Source organism: Schistocerca gregaria, chromosome 3, assembly GCF_023897955.1.
Source record: "Schistocerca gregaria isolate iqSchGreg1 chromosome 3, iqSchGreg1.2, whole genome shotgun sequence".
In the NCBI taxonomy this organism is placed as follows: domain Eukaryota; kingdom Metazoa; phylum Arthropoda; class Insecta; order Orthoptera; family Acrididae; genus Schistocerca; species Schistocerca gregaria.
The window spans coordinates 389,939,026-389,958,406 of record NC_064922.1 but is presented as its reverse complement, the minus strand read 5'-3'; positions in this window follow the sequence as shown (position 1 = coordinate 389,958,406).

Sequence of the window (19,381 nt, the reverse complement as noted above, 5' to 3'; positions counted from 1 at the left end):
GCAGCTCTGGGCTGCCTACCACCCACAAACGATTAGCCTCACTTAACACTTTATTAAGACATTGACAGATATGCTCTTGATGAACACTGATGTTCAACAGAGAGACTTATATAGGATACCGGCTGTTGTGACATTCAGATATAACGCAGTGAATCAAGACAAAAATGGCTCAAATGGCTCTGAGCACTACGGGACTTCACTTCTGAGATCATCAGTCCCCTAGAACTTAGAACTACTTAAACCTAACTAACCTAAGGACATCACACACATCCATGCCCGAGGCAGGATTCGAACCTGCGACCGTAGCGGTCGAGCTGTTCCAGATTGTAGCGCCTAGAACCGCTCGGCCACCCCGGCTGGCGAATCAAGACACTACAGGCTTCATGGTTGCAAGGCTGAAATAACAATGGATACTCTGTTCCCGTTTCAGCTGGGTGACACTCAGGACGACTGTGTGAAACACCTCACCACTAGAAGCAAGACAGCTGGCTCACATATGATCGCTGGTCGCCCAGGATAAGGAACGAAAGCACTATAACACCAAGAATTAGTCAGTTAGATATAGTACGGGACACTTTGAATGGATTTTTACATTCGTGTGGAAAGTGGGACTACTAGAAATATAACCAAAATGCTACTTTGGATCAAATAGCATCCCTTGTCATTTGTCAAACGTCACATACAAAGTCAAGGACTATGGCTATTCATCAAGAAGACAAAAGCGGTGAGATATCGTCCATGTCCTCGATATGAGGTGCATATCGACGATGGGGCTTCTCATTCAAGGGAATAGAGGGCCAGCTCTATCACTGCGAAACTTCGACAGGAATGTTCATCATAATAAAGTCGAAGTGACATCTTGACTTAAATTGAAGAATCCTCCAGTGCTGCCACACAGAGGACGACTGACAAGATTTAGATCTAGGATGTTATAGTCACCTCGAAAGAGTACTTCTGAAACAGCAGGTCTCTGTTTCTCCAGGAGAAGGATCATGTACTACATCTACATCTACATTTATACTCCGCAAGCCACCCAACGCTGTGTGGCGGAGGGCACTTTATGTGCCACTGTCATTACCTCTCTTTCCTGTTCCAGTCGCGTATGGTTCGCGGGAAGAACAACTGCCAGAAAGCCTCCGTGCGCGCTCGAATCTCTTATTTTACATTCGTGATCTCCTCGCGAGGTATAAGTAGGGGGAAGCAATATATTCGATACCTTATCCAGAAACGCACCCTTTCGAAACCTGGACAGCAAGTTACACCGCGATGCAGAGCGCCTGTCTTGCAGAGTCTGTCACTTGAGTTTGCTAAACATCTCCGTAACGCTATCACGTTTACCAAATACCCCTGTGACGAAACGCGGCGCTCTTCTTTGGATCTTCTCTATCTCCTCTGTCAACCCGACCTGGTACGGATCCAACACTGGTGAGAAATAATCAAGTATAGGTCGAATGAGTGTTTTGTAAGCCACCTCCTTTGTTGATGGACTACATTTTCTAAGGACTCTCCCAATGAATCTCAACATGGCACCCGCCTTACCAACAATTAATTTGATATGATAATTCCACTTCAAATCGTTCCGCACGCACACTCCCAGATATTTTACAGAAGTAACTGCTACCAGTGTTTGTTCCGCTATCATATAATCATACAATAAAGGATCCTTCTTTCTGTGTTAGTGCAACACATTACATTTGTCTATGTTAAGAGTCAGTTGCCACTCCCTGCACCAAGTGCCTATTCGCTGCAGATCTTCCAGCATTTCGCTGCAATTTTCTAATGCTGCAACTTCTCTGTATACTAGAGCATCATCCGCGAAAAGCCGCATGGAACTTCCGACACTATCTACTGGGTCATTTATATATATTGTGAAAAGCAATGGTCCCACAACACTCCCCTGTGGAAACTGCGTTCTAGTTCCGGCTTGGCACTGAGTTCTCATCTGCGAAGAAGTTTCAAAATGGCATACCTTCCGCAACTGAATGAAAAATATCATTAATTAATTTTTACTTGCTAAGTTTGTGCTTAATTGACGATCTGCTTTCGGAATTTGCACTTCCGTGTGGTTACGACGTGGCAATACAATTGTGAGCTGGAGAGGAGCTAGGCCGATGAAAGCAATCATTCGCGAGAGAGTGGAAAAGCAATAAAGGGAGATTGGAGACCTAATAAAAATGAGAAACAAAACGAAAAAGTAACGGAGAATATGAACCAATGTCGAAGACTTTGCTGGATACAGTGTGGAGTAATGGTCGCCAGTTCAAATCCGATCACTACCAAATATTGTATATTGTATTTATCGTTTCTAATAGGTCTCGAAATTTCTTATGCCTGTAATGTATGCATATTATGGAATATTTCATGTTTGTATGAATAACACGACACTCTGTCGAGGAAGGAGTTTTGTTCTGGCTGTTCAAATCAATTTGCTCCAAGCACTATGGCACTTAACATCTGAGTCATCCGCCCCCTAGACTTAGAACTACTTAAACCTAACTAACCTAAGTACACCAAACACATCCATGCCCGAGGCAGGATTCGAACCTGCGACCGTAGCAGCAGCGTCGTTCCGGACTGAAGCGCCTAGAACCGCTCAGTACCAGCGGCCGGCTGTTCTGGCTGTACTTTGGTATCTATAAGAAAATTTCTTTCACTTGCTAAGTTTGTACTTAATTGATGACCTGCTTTCGGAATTTGCACTTTCGTGTAGTTACGACGTGGCAATACAATTGTGAGCTGGAGAGAAGCTAGGCCAATGAAAGGAATCACTCGCGAGAGAGTGGAAAGGCAATAAAGGGGAATTGGAGACCTCATAAAAACAGAAAAACAAAACGAAAAAGTCCCTGAGAATATGAACGTGGAAACAAAGATTCTGCGTTCGAGTTCCGGCTTGGCACTGAGTTCTCGTCTGCCAAGAAGTTTCGAAATGGCATACTCTCCGCAACAGAATGAAAAATATCATTAATTAAAACTTCCGGGCTGAATTGCCGTGGTCCATATATAAAACTTCTTCTCCTTCCTGACGTTTCGTTGCCTACTGCGGGCAACATCTTCCGAAGTGAGTCGCCGTACTCAGGTGCAAATCTAAGATATGAATAAGAATTTGCTAAATAATTTTTTTTTTGGTCATGTTGTTTTCATCATTTGTGCTTGCATGTGAAACATACACCTATTTTATTTCGTGAACTGTTCAAGATAACAAAACGAGGCGTTTGGCACATGATAGTACGTAGAAGGGCACTTAGCTTCGTTGTATTTTTAAGTCACTTAATTCGTGTATCAACCGAAATATTGAAGCAAGAGCGGCTGTTTTAAATGCCATTCGAAAGCTCTTAAAGAGTGCAGTGATAAACACTTGTGAATGTCGATGTTGAAACTTTTGGTAAAAGTGTCCTTCAAATGCATTGAATTTTAATGGCATGTTGGCAGTACTCGGCTGTTGCGTTGTTAACACCCCCAGGCTGTGTTCTCACGTGAGCGTCTGTCATTGTATCATGCCTTTCGACTGCGCACTTGTTTCCACGAAATCTGTTACTTAAAACACGAGGGAAGTACACAGGACGTACACACATTTGAAATATTTATGTTACGTAAATTCTGATATGCTAGTAGTTAGCATATAGCTCCATTTACAACAATCGTAGCTGACCCTGTATTTATGTCATTTCAAGAAGGGCGAGGCCCACAAGAAAGACAGGATGCGGCACATACGTCACGAGGGGAGCAGGCTTGAGCTTGCTCGCTCGGTCAGCTCAGCAGACAAAATGTGTTTCTAAACTTTTTAACTCGCAAGTGGCTGTATACAAGCTAACGAGAATTACATCTTCTACTGGACTCTGCTATTATAGAGTCTTGCTGATTGCTAGTATTACAACAAAAAGCACAACTCTGTAGTATGCTGTAAATTAAGATCTGTGCTCGACATAAATGATATAATGGCTTGTTGTCCGCCCCTGGTAGCTGAGTGGTCAGCGCGACGGAATGTCATACCTAACGGCCCGGGTTCGATTCCCGCTGGGTCGGAGATTTTCTCCGCTCAGGGAGTGGGTGTTGTGTTATCCTTATCATCATCATTTCATCCCCATCGACACGCAAGTTGCCGAAGTGGCGTCAACTCGAAAGACCTGCACCAGGCGAACGGTCTACCCGACGGGGGGCCACAGCCATACTGCATTTCCATTTCCACGGCTTGTTTATAGCATTTAGTCTGTTCTGGTTGATAGTCCTCATTTTATACAAGTTGTAGTGCCTCAAGCAATCGACAATCATTTTGGCATGATTTTAGTTTAATGTATCTGAGTGCAGCCGTAACAAGTTATTAGGAGGCCTACGGACTTCCCATAGTTGTAGGACTAGTAAACGGTGAGAGTCCGTAATAACGGATTCTAGTAGAATATGCAGTTCTCTTTCGTATGGAAATTCTGAATTATGAATTAACAGGCGCAGAAACGCAGTTTACCTGCAGAGCTGAGAGAGCGAGCGATGTACGCGCTACGGCCCGTCTTTCTCGTGGGTCTCGAAGTAGTGGCACGAGAAAGTTCCTTTTATTTGAGTAGCGTAGGCTTATTTTCTTGCTGTACATAAAGTCGTAGCCTGCAATAGGAACCCCACGTCGCGGCGTTTACACTACCTTGCCTTTCAACTGTTAGTGAATTTCTTGGAGTCTTGTCAAACGTTTCGCCGCCAACATTAACAATCTTTCATCACCGTACTCGCTGTTTAGGAGATTTTAAGTGTCTATAAAAAGGCATATTGTACCATTTTTTAAAATAGTACTTGCTTCAACATCTCAGATGGTACAACAGTTAAAGTGTGCTCACTGTACAAAAAAATTACATGTCCTCCTAAGTACCGTAGTTTGTCTAAAACCTTCTCTGTGTATTCTTATATGTCAGACTGGTCTCGTAAACTATTTTAGCTGACGCTAGCTGAAGGTTTCCTAGAATCGGGTTAAGGAATACTGCCATTTTGTGGCTCGTATGAGGGCAATAGGCGGCGATCTATTCCACTTTCCGAAATTATGCTGGTTCTTATTCACTCCTATTGCAAGATCTAGGAAATAAAGAATATGCTGCAGCAGAACGATGTGGAAATTTAAGTCGCCGAAATGACTTGAAGCGGAGAATTTGCACTGGACTGCAAGCCACAGTGTCAACATTTAATTCCGTGTAAACGGAATGTCCTACCTGAAACTCAAGGATCATCTAGAAATATACCCTGGCATAGTGAAAAGGCTATAAAAACAATTGACTGATTTCATTACTAAGTTTTTCATTTGTTTCGATTTTTCGATTTGGTAAGAATGGCCACTAAAGTCAAGACGTCTGTTTACCGCAGTGATGTTAAGTTTGCGGACAAATTGACAATAATATGCAGAACAGTGACAACATATCGCACTTACACGACACTTGCACGACATAATACAGAATTTTTTGATTTATTTCTGCAGGTCGATGACGAATATTGAATTTAAACTTGATCGCAAACGTTCAGTTGCTATTGTCAGAATCATCCTGCTCCTGCTACCACCATTACTTCCTAGACTACCTAAAGGAGTGTGTTCACTGGAGACTTAAATCAGTGAGAATACCTGCTTTATTTGCACCGAGCGACATGGCGCAGTGGTTATCCCTCGCAGCATCAAGAGGCGGAGAGGGGCAGAGGGTACTTTATGCCCACCTTTTGAAAATATTGCAAACTAGTCATGTACTTTATATTTTAAAATTTTGAAAACATATTTATTGTTTTTAATGATTTCTTGTCCCAGATTCCGTAAGTGATTTGAATTTTTCAGTAAAATTTAACCCACAAATTTAAGTCATATTGATAAATATGACCTTTCTCAAAAAATGTCATATTCATAATATCAAGTTCAGGACCTTTGTTTCTCATTAATTTATATTCAATAAGTACGTTATGAATAAAACTCAATCACAAATAACGAAATCTCTGTTGGTCCATCGTGTCCAGGAGACATCAGTTGGTTAAGTAATTGTCAATGTATATAAAGTTCTTCCAACAGCCGTGTACTTTAAGATATTATTTCATGTTATTCTAAAGGCTACCACTTTCGGCATTTCATTTCGCCATCTTCAGGCTCCATACTCTGTCCAAATAAACGTACTTGTCGTATAGAGTCATAAATCACTGGATATCGTGAATTGATTCGTTATACACTTGTTGTACGTGTCACGTCTTCGAAGGAAGCAATTATATAACTATTGAATTCACGATATCCAGTGATTTATGGCGCTGTACAAGTTCCTTTATTCGGATGGAAGCGTATGGGGCCTGAACATGGCGTAATGAAATGCCGAAAGTGGTAGCCTTCAGAAATAAACAATGTCTTGAAGTACACGGCTGTTGGTGAATTTTATTAGGATTGACAATAACGAAATCTGTGTTTCTTAATTTTTTTAATTTTTTTGTGGCGATCGTAAAGTACTCATCCTCACACACATCACGGAAAATGCATTGGTAGTGCTACGATTGCGCTAAAAGATTATTTTCAGGTTCTGAACCTTACTAATATATCACTACGTATTTAAAAAGGTTCTTGTTAATGAAAGTTAACAAAAATTCTAGTACGCGTTACGGAAAATACATTGGTATTGCTACGGCTCGCATAGCGGACTCGTATTCGGAGGGAGGACGTTTCAAATTCGCGATCAGCCATCCAAATTTAGGTTATCTGTGATTTGCCTAAATCGGTCCAGGAAAACGTTGGGCTGGTTAATTTGAAAAGGACACTGCGGATTTGCCTTCCCCGTCCTTAAAAAATCAATCCGAACTTGTGTATTGTCTCTAATGACTTCGTTGTCGAGGGGACGTTAAACACGAATCTTTCTTCCTTCCTCGTTCGTTCCTTCCTTCCTGCTTTATTTGCTGCTACTGAGCGCAAAAATGTTTTGGTTCCTACTCATACGTCCTGGCGCCGCTATGACGCGAGGATATGGAAAGCTGTTCCGAATCCTCATTAGTTTGCTACTAACGAAGAAGACGCCGGCAAATGTGATTATAATCAGAGTCACGTGATACTGTGTTTAGATAACTGCATTATCAAATGCTACTTTATGCTAGCCTGATTCTCTTAATTGCACATTTGCCTTTCTATTCTGCTTTTACCGTGCCAGGAGTAAATTTATACGCTGTTAGAGGCGGGAAGCGACTTGTAAAGTATCACAGTGCGATGGTATCGCCCGACGGCGAACGTATACGCGACGTTCTCTCATTATTTAGCGTCGCCTGGACAACCGTGTCATTACAGATTCACCAGTTTTTCACTTTTATCAGGGAATCACTACCACAACCGCATGTGTGGCTTTACTGAAAGAGATTTATGCTGAGAGAATGGCTTAAAGTTCTCATCACATAAGAAATAGTTCCTCAATCTGATACGTATTCTAGCTGTTTGAATGTGAACTGAGGAGGGAACAAGTGGCTCGAATCATAATTTCGTATGATGGCTCTGACCTGGAGGCATCGAATAAGGGCACTGTCCTGTAGAACTCTGAAAATATCTTTGAGTTTATAACTTATCTTCATATCCCTCAGTACTGGTCAAGATGGCAAATCTATATCTCGATGGAATTGAAACTATACAGAAAAACTGAATTTTATATACTATAAAGAATTACAAATTAGATTCCTATAAACATGGAAAAAATCAACAGCACCGAAATTTTGCAATTTCGTTCCCAGTTATGCAGAGTGTTTCAAGAGACAGCGTAAATATTTTAGGCGTTGGCAGTATATACTAAATCCTTATATCAGGTGCCCCATGATCATTGAATACAAATGTACCTATGTGCAACAATATGATCAGCAAAAATAAAAATAGCAAAATTAACGGCCGTGTCATGACTGAACATAGGATCTGAATTGGAGCTTCCTCAGCGAAACAATTTTGGAGGAGCGAATTCACTATTACAGACTTGTAGCTACTATCCACTGGTTCAGTGCCAATGTAACCACCTGTTGACAGTGTAAGTGCTGAAGGTTGAGATTGATGCCAATGACTATCGGATAATTCCATCCATTTATAGGCACTACATTACATTTACATGGGTTTAGTCACCTGGCAATCTGTGAACCAAGCGCTCATTATCAACAAATTTCTCTAAATTTTGTAACAACGACGTTCCTTCCCTGTGTACAGCTGCGTTGTCTGCTGATAACCTCATAGTTTGAGTTCATCTACTTACTCTGTTAGGGTGAAACGTCCCCTTAGAACAATTGTACACGAATGTGCTTAAACTGACACACAATATTTTTAGCGCAACGCAATCTGACTTTCAATAATCCCTACAAAAGAATGGCCCTGACTAACATTAACCTATACCTTTCACAAATCACTTACCTCACAAAAAATCTTCGTTACTCGAACTACTGCAATACAGCGAGCACCACTACTGCCAGCTAAATAAAAGATTCTAACTACGGAAGGCACTAACTACTGATAGGTATAGTTAGCAAATGAAAGATTTTAATAGAGAACAAACAGTGTATTTACCTTAATAGTCAAAATATATATGATAGTTCATGACATCCAGTCTTACAAATTACAAAACTCCGCCATCTCTCTCCCCACGTCCATCACTGCTGGCGGCTCACCTCCAACTGCCCAACGCTACGCGCTGTTAGCATCCAGCTGCCGCTGCCCAACACTACAATGGCGAGTATTACAACAATGCCAACCAGCCACAGACTGCACACGGCACAGCCAGTGATTTTCAAACAGAGCGCTACGTGGCGGCGGCGTTACCAATAAAAAAAACCTAAACAGCCTACTTACAAGGGTTATTGCAAATTTTGGTGATAAAAATATAAGAAAATTATCCTACTATGCCTATTTTCATTCACAGGTTTCATATGGCATCATATTTTGGCGCAATTCATCATTAAGAGAAATAATACTCACGGCACGAAAGCATGTAATCAGAATAACAGCTGGAGCTCATGCAAGATCACTTTCCCGAGATTTATTTACATAATTATGGATAATCGCAGTAACTTCACAAAACATATATTCACTTATGATCTACTAGAAGCAAATATTAGAAAAGGGGTAGGACAAGGATGTACTCTCTCTCCTCTTATATTCAATGCTTACATCCAGATAGCTATAGATCAAGTTCGAGAAACTACTGAGGTGAGGATCAAAAATATTGGGCAGAAGACGGAGATGCTACGTTATGCAGATGATATTGCTGTAGTCAATGAGACAAAAGAAGATCTAGAGGAAGTCCTCAGTCCTCTATGCAATCAGTATGGAATGAGAATAAACAAGAAAAAGATTAATGTGGTGGTATGCAGTACAGGGGCAGGATATGAACCTCTGAGAACGAGAATTGGGCTGGACTAATACGGTAGGCGTTCTCCCTAATAACCTCTTCGCTCTCTAACGTCTTTGGATGACGTTTCCGTACATGGGTTCCTTTCTACAATTTGTTCCTCTACAAGTTCTCAGAATACGTCGCTGTTGTCACACACTGTATGTATCGCGAGCAGCAGTGCCCCTATCACACTACCTTGAGGGACATCAGAGGCCACATTTGCTACTGACAGCCGATGTATTGATTTATATTTTCTAGGATGTAATAAACCCATTGCATATCCTTTTGGGTGCTCTACATACACATTTTTTGCTTAATAGACGACGGTGCAGGACTATATCGATGGCTGGAGGCTGGTGTGATAGTATGTCTTCCCATGATATTCCAAGCATGCTCTGTGGGTAACAATAAAGGGAACGGGACAGACCAGTCAAGGATCCACACATTCCTCAAGGCGCCTGTGGTGTGAGGTGCAGCGTGGGGTCTTGCATTAACTTGCTGGAATATGTCATTTGGTAAGCAGATCGAGAAGGATGTAAGAATAAGGCTTACCATTCTTGCCATATATGTGTCAGCATCGAGAATACCTTCAAAAGCTACCGAATTAGCCTTCTTGTCGGATCGAGTAGTTCCACAAACTATAAGTTTACCAGTAGGAGTGGTTTGGGTCTCGAAAATAGTTGGTTCTATGTGGACTCTGACCACAATCTATTGGTTATGACCTATAGATTAAAACTGAAGAAACTGCAAAAAGGTGGGAATTTAAGGAGATGGGACATGGATAAACAAAAAGAACCAGAGGTTGTACAGAGTTTCAGGGAAAGCATAAGGGAGCAATTGACAGGAATGGGGGAACGAAATACAGTAGAAGAAGAATGCGTAGCTTTGAGGGATGAAGTAGTAAAGGCCGCAGAGGATCAAGTAGGTAAAAAGACGAGGGCTAGTAGAAATCCTTGGGTAACAGAAGAAATATTGAATTTAATTGATGAACGGAGAAAATATAAAAATGCAGTAAATGAAGCAGACAAAAAGTAATACAGACGTCTCAAAAATGAGATCGACAGGAACTGCAAAATGGCTAAGCAGGGATGGCTAGAAGACAAATGTAAGGATGTAGAGGCTTATCTCACTAGGGGTAAGATAGATACTGCCTACAGGAAAATTAAAGAGACCTTTGGAGATAAGAGAACCACTTGTATGAACATCAAGAGATCAGATGGAAACCCAGTTCTAAGCAAAGAAGGGAAAGCAGAAAGGTGGAAGGAGTATATAGAGGGTCTATACAAGGGCGATGCACTTGAGGACAATATTATAGAAATGGAAGAGGATGTAAATGAAGATGAAATGGGAGATACGATACTGCGTGAAGAGTTTGACAGAGCACTGAAAGACCTGAGTCGAAACAAGGCCCCCAGAGTAGACAACATTCCATTGGAACTACTGACGGCCTTGGGAGAGCCAGTCCTGGCAAAACTCTACTATCTGGTGAGCAAGATGTATGAGACAGGCGAAATACCCTCAGACTTCAAGAAGAATATAATAATTCCAATCCCAAAGAAAGCAGGTGTTGACAGATGTGAAAATTACCAAACTATCAGTTTAATAAGTCACAGCTAAATTCTTTACAGACGAATGGAAAAACTAGTAGAAGCCGACCTCGGGGAAGATCAGTTTGTGTTCCGTAGAAATGTTGGAACACGTGAGGCAATACTGACCCTACGACTTATCTTAGAAGCTAAATTAAGGAAGGGCAAACCTACGTTTCTAGCATTTGTAGACTTAGAGAAAGCTTTTGACAATGTTGACTGGAATACCCTCTTTCAAATTCTAAAGGTGGCAGGGGTAAAATACAGGGAGCGGAAGGTTATTTACAATTTGTACAGAAACCAGAAGGCAGTTATAAGAGTCGAGGGACATGAAAGGGAAGCAGTGGTTAGGAAGGGAGTAAGACAGGGTTGTAGCCTCTCCCCGATGTTATTCAATCTGTATATTGTACAAGCAGTAAATGAAACAAAAGAAAAATTCGGAGTAGTTATTAAAATCCATGGAGAAGAAATAAAAAGTTTGAGGTTCGCCGATGACATTGTAATTCTGACAGAGACAGCAAAGGACTTGGAAGAGCAGTTGAACGGAATGGACAGTGTCTTGAAAGGAGGATATAAGATGAACATCAACAAAAGCGAAACGAGGATAATGGAATGTAGTCGAATTAAGTCGGGTGATGCTGAGGGAATTAGATTAGGAAACGATGCACTTAAAGTAGTAAAGGAGTTTTGCTATTTGGGGAGCAAAATAACTGATGGTGGCCGAAGTAGAGAGGACATAAAATGTAGACTGGCAATGGCAAGGAAAGCGTTTCTGAAGAAGAGAGATTTGTTAACATCGAGTATAGATTTAAGTGTCAGAAGTCATTTCTGAATGTATTTGTATGGAGTGTAGCCATGTATGGAAGAGAAACATGGACGATAAATAGTTTGGACAAGAAGAGAATAGAAGCCTTCGAAATGTGGTGCTACAGAAGAATGCTGAAGATTAGATGGGTAGATCACATAACTAACGAGGAAGTATTAAATACGATTGGGGAGAAGAGAAGATTGTGGCACAACTTGACCAGAAGAAGGGATCGGTTGGTAGGACATGTTCTGAGGCATCAAGGGATCACCAATTTAGTATTGGGGGGCAGCGCGGAGGGTAAAAATCGTAGAGGGAGACCAAGAGATGACTACACTAAGCATATTCAGAAGAATGTAGGTTGCAGTAAGTACTGGGAGATGAAGAAGCTTGCACAGGATAGAGTAGCATGGAGAGCTGCATCATACCAGTCTCAGGACTGAAGACCACAACAACAAAAATGATCTTTCCAGGTGGTCTATAGACAAGCTGGCGTTGATCTGACCGGCACAAACGGAAACGAGACTCGCCGTTCCAAACCACGGAATACTACCTAATATCCCTGTCATTCAAGGCTATTTTGTTTGTGGTTAGGTGTCAACGGTAAAAGACGCATGGTGAGATGAGAACGCAACGGTTCGTGGTGACACTGTTAGTAGGGAGTGACCAGAATTCATTTTCTGTCATCCGTCTATTCGTCAGACTCAGTCGAACAGGCCTACAATTATTCGTAGTGTAGTCCCTCTGGGAAAAGCCATGATTACTTTTCTTGCCACGGTGCTCTTCCAAGACCATCTAGTTAGCACTCGTTCTGCAGCGATTGCACTTCAGCCAACTGTCTGCGCGATTTGTCAGTGTGATGCTCCCATGCCTCTCAGGGTGATTCGGCCTTTCTTATAGTCCAAAAGATGCCGATAAGCTGCACGTGTACGTCGTCTGGCAACGCTGTGTTGCAATCTGCACCAGAAAAACTCCAGTAACGATAGGCACAGACAACAGCTATCATGTATTCACACCATTCTTCATCTGTTGCAAGAAGGTGAACCGCAAGTTGTCCATAGTAGAGGGGTACCAAAAGAAACTTTAAGGAGAAAGGAAATACAAAGACTTTTAAAGATTGGTATACACATTTGTCTGAAATCAATGCGACTGCTTATTTTAATTTCCTTTTTAGGTAATGATATGCCAACCAATGCAATAAAAAGGGATATTTTCTCCACATTTCCTGAGTGATTATTTTTAAATGCGAGAGGAAAAAGCTGTGGCTGTTCTTGAGATCAGCTCATCAAATGCATTAGAACCAGTAGAAACTTTAAAAACAGTTCGCAGGCCTTGAAGTAATGCTCATACTCATAACGCTGTATTTCGCTATTCAATAGTAGATGCCAGTTTACAAGCACATTATCCTTCATGTCAGTTACTCGACTTCTGTCAAAGTCCATGAGGCGGACCTCTACGTCCTTTGGGAGTGCTGTGATGCGATCTCCACTTGCATAGTTCCAGTAGCGTATCGTCAGACACACACGTTCTTCATCTATAGGAAAGCTGACTGAGTACGAACTCACATATAGGCTGAAATTTTTATCATCATATCTGACAGACACTGAAATATTGGAGTCTGGCAGCTTTCGGTCAAGATATTTGTGGTGTAAGACTTTCTACGTTCGTCAGTGTAGACTGGAATGACGAAAACGTTCCAGTTCGTCTGTCGTTCCGGATCTTCCGTACCGCCGTGCGGTTCGCGAGACAAATGACGCGACATGTTGCTCCCTAGACTGCCTCCGAGATATTTACTGCCGGAACCAGGTTAATTCTCTGCAGTGCTACAGATATACTAGCATCGTAAATACGGTCGCCACGCTTTCATCCGCGATAAGCGCTAAAACAGTCACTTCTTCCATGCCAGAAATCAGCACCCTGTATCAATCCAACTACTTTCAAAACACTGTCAGATTCGAACAATGGAGTGGAAAAAGAGCATCACAAACAGCCACTACATCGTCTTGCAGTAATTTATAATATTTCTTCCATAAACAAATAACTGAAGAAAATCTGAAACTGACGAGGAAGGGATACATGCTTAAACACCACAAGTTCCCATTGGTAAAAATGAAATTTTTGTCTTCTATAAGACCTCGCCAAGTCAACCTCGTTATCACACAGTACATCCACTTCGCTCATGTCTCCATGTTCTGATATGGAACTTGAGTCCACCTAGAAAATAGTCGCTCATAAAGTCATTCCCTTTGACACAAAAACCGGAAAACAACCGTATTGATCACTCATAATAGTTCACTCCAGACTTCGTACACGCGACACTTTTGAAACCTCCACTCATCCTCAAACTCCCGTCCTAGTCTAACGAGAACTGTCAGCTGACCCGGATTCCGCGAGATGAAAAAGCGCTCCCCCAAATTATTTCAACATTAAGGCCTTCGGCCACTGGGCATCAAGAATCGACTGTAGGCACTTCAGTTGGCCAGTTCCTGCTAAGCTCTTAGTTTTTGCCGTAAGATGCGGCTTGCTGTCAACACTTTCAAAACTTTCTGTGCAAAGGGGGTTAGGAAAAAGGGTCCATTGCCGAAATCCCCCACCACACATTTAGCCGAATTTAGAGAAGAGCACCCCAGTGTCTCCAGGCTGGATAGTAGCTTCATCCCCTGGCGTTACGATAGAAACCAACACTAGCCGGTGGACGCAGCCAGGAACTTATAAATTAACTAATCAAAAGTACGAGGACAACTATAAGCGGACATTAATATGGTGTGTGTCCTACCTTAACCTTTCTGGCAATTCGAACTCTGCTACAGAAATATTCAGTGGTGTGTCTAAATGTCTGTAGAAAAGAGGCAACCCACTCTTCCTCAAAAGTCGAAACCGGAGAAGATAGTAATATTGGACGAATGTGTCTCGAGCCAAGTCTAAGTTCTAATTCACCCCATAGGTGTTTCACTGGCTTCAGTTTGGGTCTCTGGGCAGGCAAGTACAATTAAGGAATGTTACTCTCCACAAACCGTTATCTCGCCGATGCTGGTTCATGGGAGAGAGCTTTGTCATGTTGATTCAGTCAGCCGTCGTCTCCGAACTGTTCCTCTACCGTGCGCAGTACAAAATGTGAAATGTGTTCAGATCCTCACTTATTTAGCGTTTTTTAATCGCAATAAGTGTACGACGCCCTAACCGAGAAAAATACCCCCATACTGTAACACCAACTTCTCCGTACTTCACTGCTGGCACTATACACGTGGCAGTTAACTTTCTCAAACCATTGGCCAACCCAAAAATTGTCCATCGGATTGTCACAGAATACATGAGATTCATCACCCCGCACCACTATTTTCCAGTCATTCACCGTCCATTGGCGTCGCTCTTTATACTACCTAAAGTGTCGCGTAATACTGACTAGAGAAATGTGTGGCCGATGGGGAACTGCTCTACTGTTGCGCCCAATTCTTTTGAATTCCGTACGTACAGCTGGACTACAGGTAGCACTTTCGAACTCACGAGTGATTCCTTCCGTTGCTTTCGCGCTATTTTGTATAAATACTCGAGGTCCCTGTCCGCCAGTACACGAGGTGTCCGCCCCTGGTAGCTGAGTGGTCAGAGCGACGGAATGTCATACCTAACGGCCCGGGTTCGATTCCCGGCTGGGTCGGAGATTTTCTCCGCTCAGGGACTGGGTGTTGTGTTGTCCTTATCATCATCATCATTTCATCCCCATCGACACGCAAGTCGCCGAAGTGGCGTCAACGCGACAGACTTGCACCAGGCGAACGGTCTACCCAACGAGAGGCTCTAACCACACGGCATTATAGTACACGAGGTCTGCTGGTCTTGGTTTAGCTCTGATTCTTCCTTGGCCTTTCCTCTTCACAATCACATCAACGCCACGCGGGATTAGCCGTGAGTCTGGCGCTGCAGTTATGGACTGTGCGGCTGGCCCCGGCGGCGGTTCGAGTCCTCCCTCGGGCATGGGTGTGTGTGTGTTTGTCCTTAGGATGATTTAGTTTAAGTAGTGTATAAGCTTAGGGACTGATGACCTTATGATTTAAGTCCCATAAGATTTGGCACACATTAGAACAATCACATCAATAACTGTCGACATGAGTAGCTTTAGAAGGATTGAATTGTCTCTGATGGACATTTTACTCAAGTGGCATCCAATGATTGATCCACGTTGGAAGCCACTGAGAACGACTGACTGACCCGTCCTGCTTATTTTTTCGTGTGCCGAAAGTATCATAAAATATGTAGCAATTGAGAAAACGCAAGTACATAATTTAAAATTTAAAATAGGTGTGTTTGTACAAAAATGTGCTGGTCAAGTAGAGAAATTCATAATCAAAAGTATAAGACAGCTGTATCATATTTCGCTCATCAAAAATTCGGTGCAAGCTGCAGTCGTCTCAGTATAATCCAGGAAGTCCTCTTGTGTACACTCTCAGGCTGCATCGACTAGCTGGCATCTTAGAAAGTGTTCCATTGTTTGTGGTTCACACACTCACACTCGTCAGTGTGTGTGTAGCCCCAACTTTCGTAAGTTGATTTAGTCGCTCCATGACCGTACGAAGTCGGTTGAACGTTATCCATTGTCCCCAATCTAGACAGAAGCCCTGCTGTAGAGGTTTCTTTATGATAAGGGTTTTTGAATATTTTTTTTTTTGCCATAATGATTTTATGGAAGTTTCACTTGGTCATACTGAGTATATGAAGCTTCGTGAGAATTTAAGCCTTTGGGGCGTGGGTTGATGTTTGCGCAGTAGGTGACGCTGGTCACTCATCAGTTTGTCCCTTTCTTTGAAGCTCACCAATGATCTTCTAAAATATGGTGGGGTAATACTCGATAGTGAATATAAATGGTCCATTCTGGAAGGTCTCCTGTAGCCAGTTATCTTCCTCCAGTTGTGGTTTGTTATGGTTTAGGACCGCGTCTATTTCTGGTGTCACTGCTTCTCTACTGACAATACTATACTCCTTGCCTCTTTTTATACTGGCGGATCCGTCTCTCATGAGATACAGTGATCAGTTCCACAGTGATCGGGTAGAGTACGTTACAACGCTTCGACCTTTTGCCAATCGCGTGGCACGCTCTGTTGTTGCAGCGATCTACGGTAAACTGGTTCTGACAGTGGGACTATATTGTCCGCACATTCGGTACAGAACCTAAAGCGGTGGTCGCCAAACTGCGGCCCGTGGGCGGCACACGGCCCGAATCAAGTGTTCGTTCGCCCAGTAGTTCTCATTCGCACTTTAAAATGCTTCTAGAAACTAGCAGCACAACCCAGAAACGTCAACCAGCTCTTAACAGTTTCTTAAGAGTGTATTTTTCTAGCTCAGTAACTAACAAAAATATGTACAGAGACAGTAATATTTTAAGATGTGCTTAATTTTAATTGATGTTGACGAATCCGACAGTGAGCTAAGTAAGGTTTGCCGCTTACATCAGGGGCATAGTGGCATGTAGCGAGACCACTGTGCGGTTCATAGAAGCGATAGTGGGAATATTTTATTTGTTACCGTAGGCTTTCCCTTGGTGTTTTGCTGATGAAATCTTCTCGGGCTTTCATCTGGGTCGCTGCGTTCAAATTCCGCGACCCTTCAATGATTGTCATTCTCACATTCTTATCGCAAATATTTTATTGTCTGTGTTCCAATGTTGGGAACTGACCAGCGTGCGCAACTAGCACCGACCAGCTGCCATGGTATAAATTTTAAACGCAAGTAATGTGCATTCGTGAATGTGCGTTGTAGAGTCGGTCATCTTCAAATGTGGTACATATCTGTAGCAAGTAATATCCAATCAAATTAAGGTGGTTGCAAAACAGTGCAATGAGTAAAAGAAAACTGGCATTCAAAAAGTTTAGTAAACATCTGCGATCGCGTCACATATTGCAATTACTGCCATTAACTGATACAACATCTATGTAGGCTACCAATTGACGGTAAAATCGGTAGTGGAAGGCGTGGTAAAGTGGCCCAGACGGAAGAAGTGGCCATTGCATATTTTTTGCCTGACCAGCACTGTTGCCTGCCGAGAAAAGGTCAGAATAGTTCTAATATATATCGCCATTCTTGTCAGTGAGATTGACAGAAGAACCTTATTCCGTTATTTTTTAGTAAAAGCCTTTCTGTTTTTGAGTTCTTTGATGTAAAAAAGTCATATTATTCTTGATACGTCGCTCGTATGATGAGAAATAATTCTTTACGGTATGAATATCTACATCTACATCTACGTGATTACTCTGCTATTCACAATTATGTGCCTGGCAGAGGGTTCAATGAACCAGCTTCAAGCTGTCTCTCTACCGTTCCACTCTCGAACGGCGCGCGGGAAAAACAAACACGTACATTTTTCTGTGCGACCCCTGATTTCTCTTATTTTATCGTGATGATCATTTCTTCCTATGTAGGTGGGTGCCAAAGTTTTCGCAATCGGAGGAGAAAACTGTTTAATTGATTGAAATTTCATGAGAAGATCCCGTCACAACGGGAAACGCCTTTAAATGATTGCCACTCCTCATGTCTGAGGCACTATCTCCCTTGTTTCGCCGGCCGAGGTGGCCGAGCGGTACTAGGCGCTTCAGTCTGGAACCGCGCGACCGCTACGGTCGCAGGTTCGAATCCTGCCTCGGGCATGGATGTGTGTGATGTCCTTAGGTTGGTTAGGTTTAAGTAGTTCTAGGGGACTGCTGACCTCAGATGTTAAGTCCCATAGTGCTCAGAGACATTTTAACCATTTGGGAAAAAGGAATCATTGATAACTTACATAAGCCGTATTAGAGTGTTACCAAATTGTGATAATCGTAATGATCTTTAGAAAATAATTTAGTTTAGTGACTAAAACAGAATCTTGTCGTTTCGTTTTTACCCTCAGAAGCTTTCATTTTATCCCTCAGGGGATAATTACTCCCAGGTTGGAACCACTGTACTAGAAAATGTGCCTGGAAATCATAAAAACAAAGCGTGGCGATGGCAATGGTGCCAAAGTACCCGTTTAGGTACGGAAAATTGGTTACTATGTAGGCATTTTTTCCGCTTAAAATGTAAGTGGTACGGTTCTGTCAATAACCATGATCTGGCGGAAAATGAATTGCTCTTTGAGTGGTCACTTTATCTCTCCACTCCCCACCTTTCGCCCTTCCCATCCGGCTCGAGGTATCGACATATACAACGTCAATATTGTCTCTATAGCAAAATGCACTACTCAAAAAAATTATTGGATCAGTTGAGATGTCTGGGTTTTGAAGTATTGTCATCGGCATCACGAATTAAAATGATTCGACGTCTTTCTGACGGTTCTACAGAATGGAAACAACAACATTATTCGTCACCAACGTAGTGGTAATAACGGAAAGTTGCTGCAGAGGGAGTTGGTGTTGACTCCTGTTTATTCTACCAAAAGTATTACATAAGTAATTGGGTTCAGATAGTGTAGTGAGCTGATAGTGTAATGCAACAACAACGTGACTTACCCCAAGCTATGGCATGGAGAGCCATATGGCGGTTGGAAGCGGGACAGACACAGATGTAGTTGGCTGCAACTATTGGAGTGTGCGCAGCGCAAGATTAGCCGAGCGGTCTAAGGTGCTGCAGTCATGGACTGTGCGGCTGGTCCCGGCGGAGGTTCGAGTCCTCTCTCGGGCATGGGTGTGTGG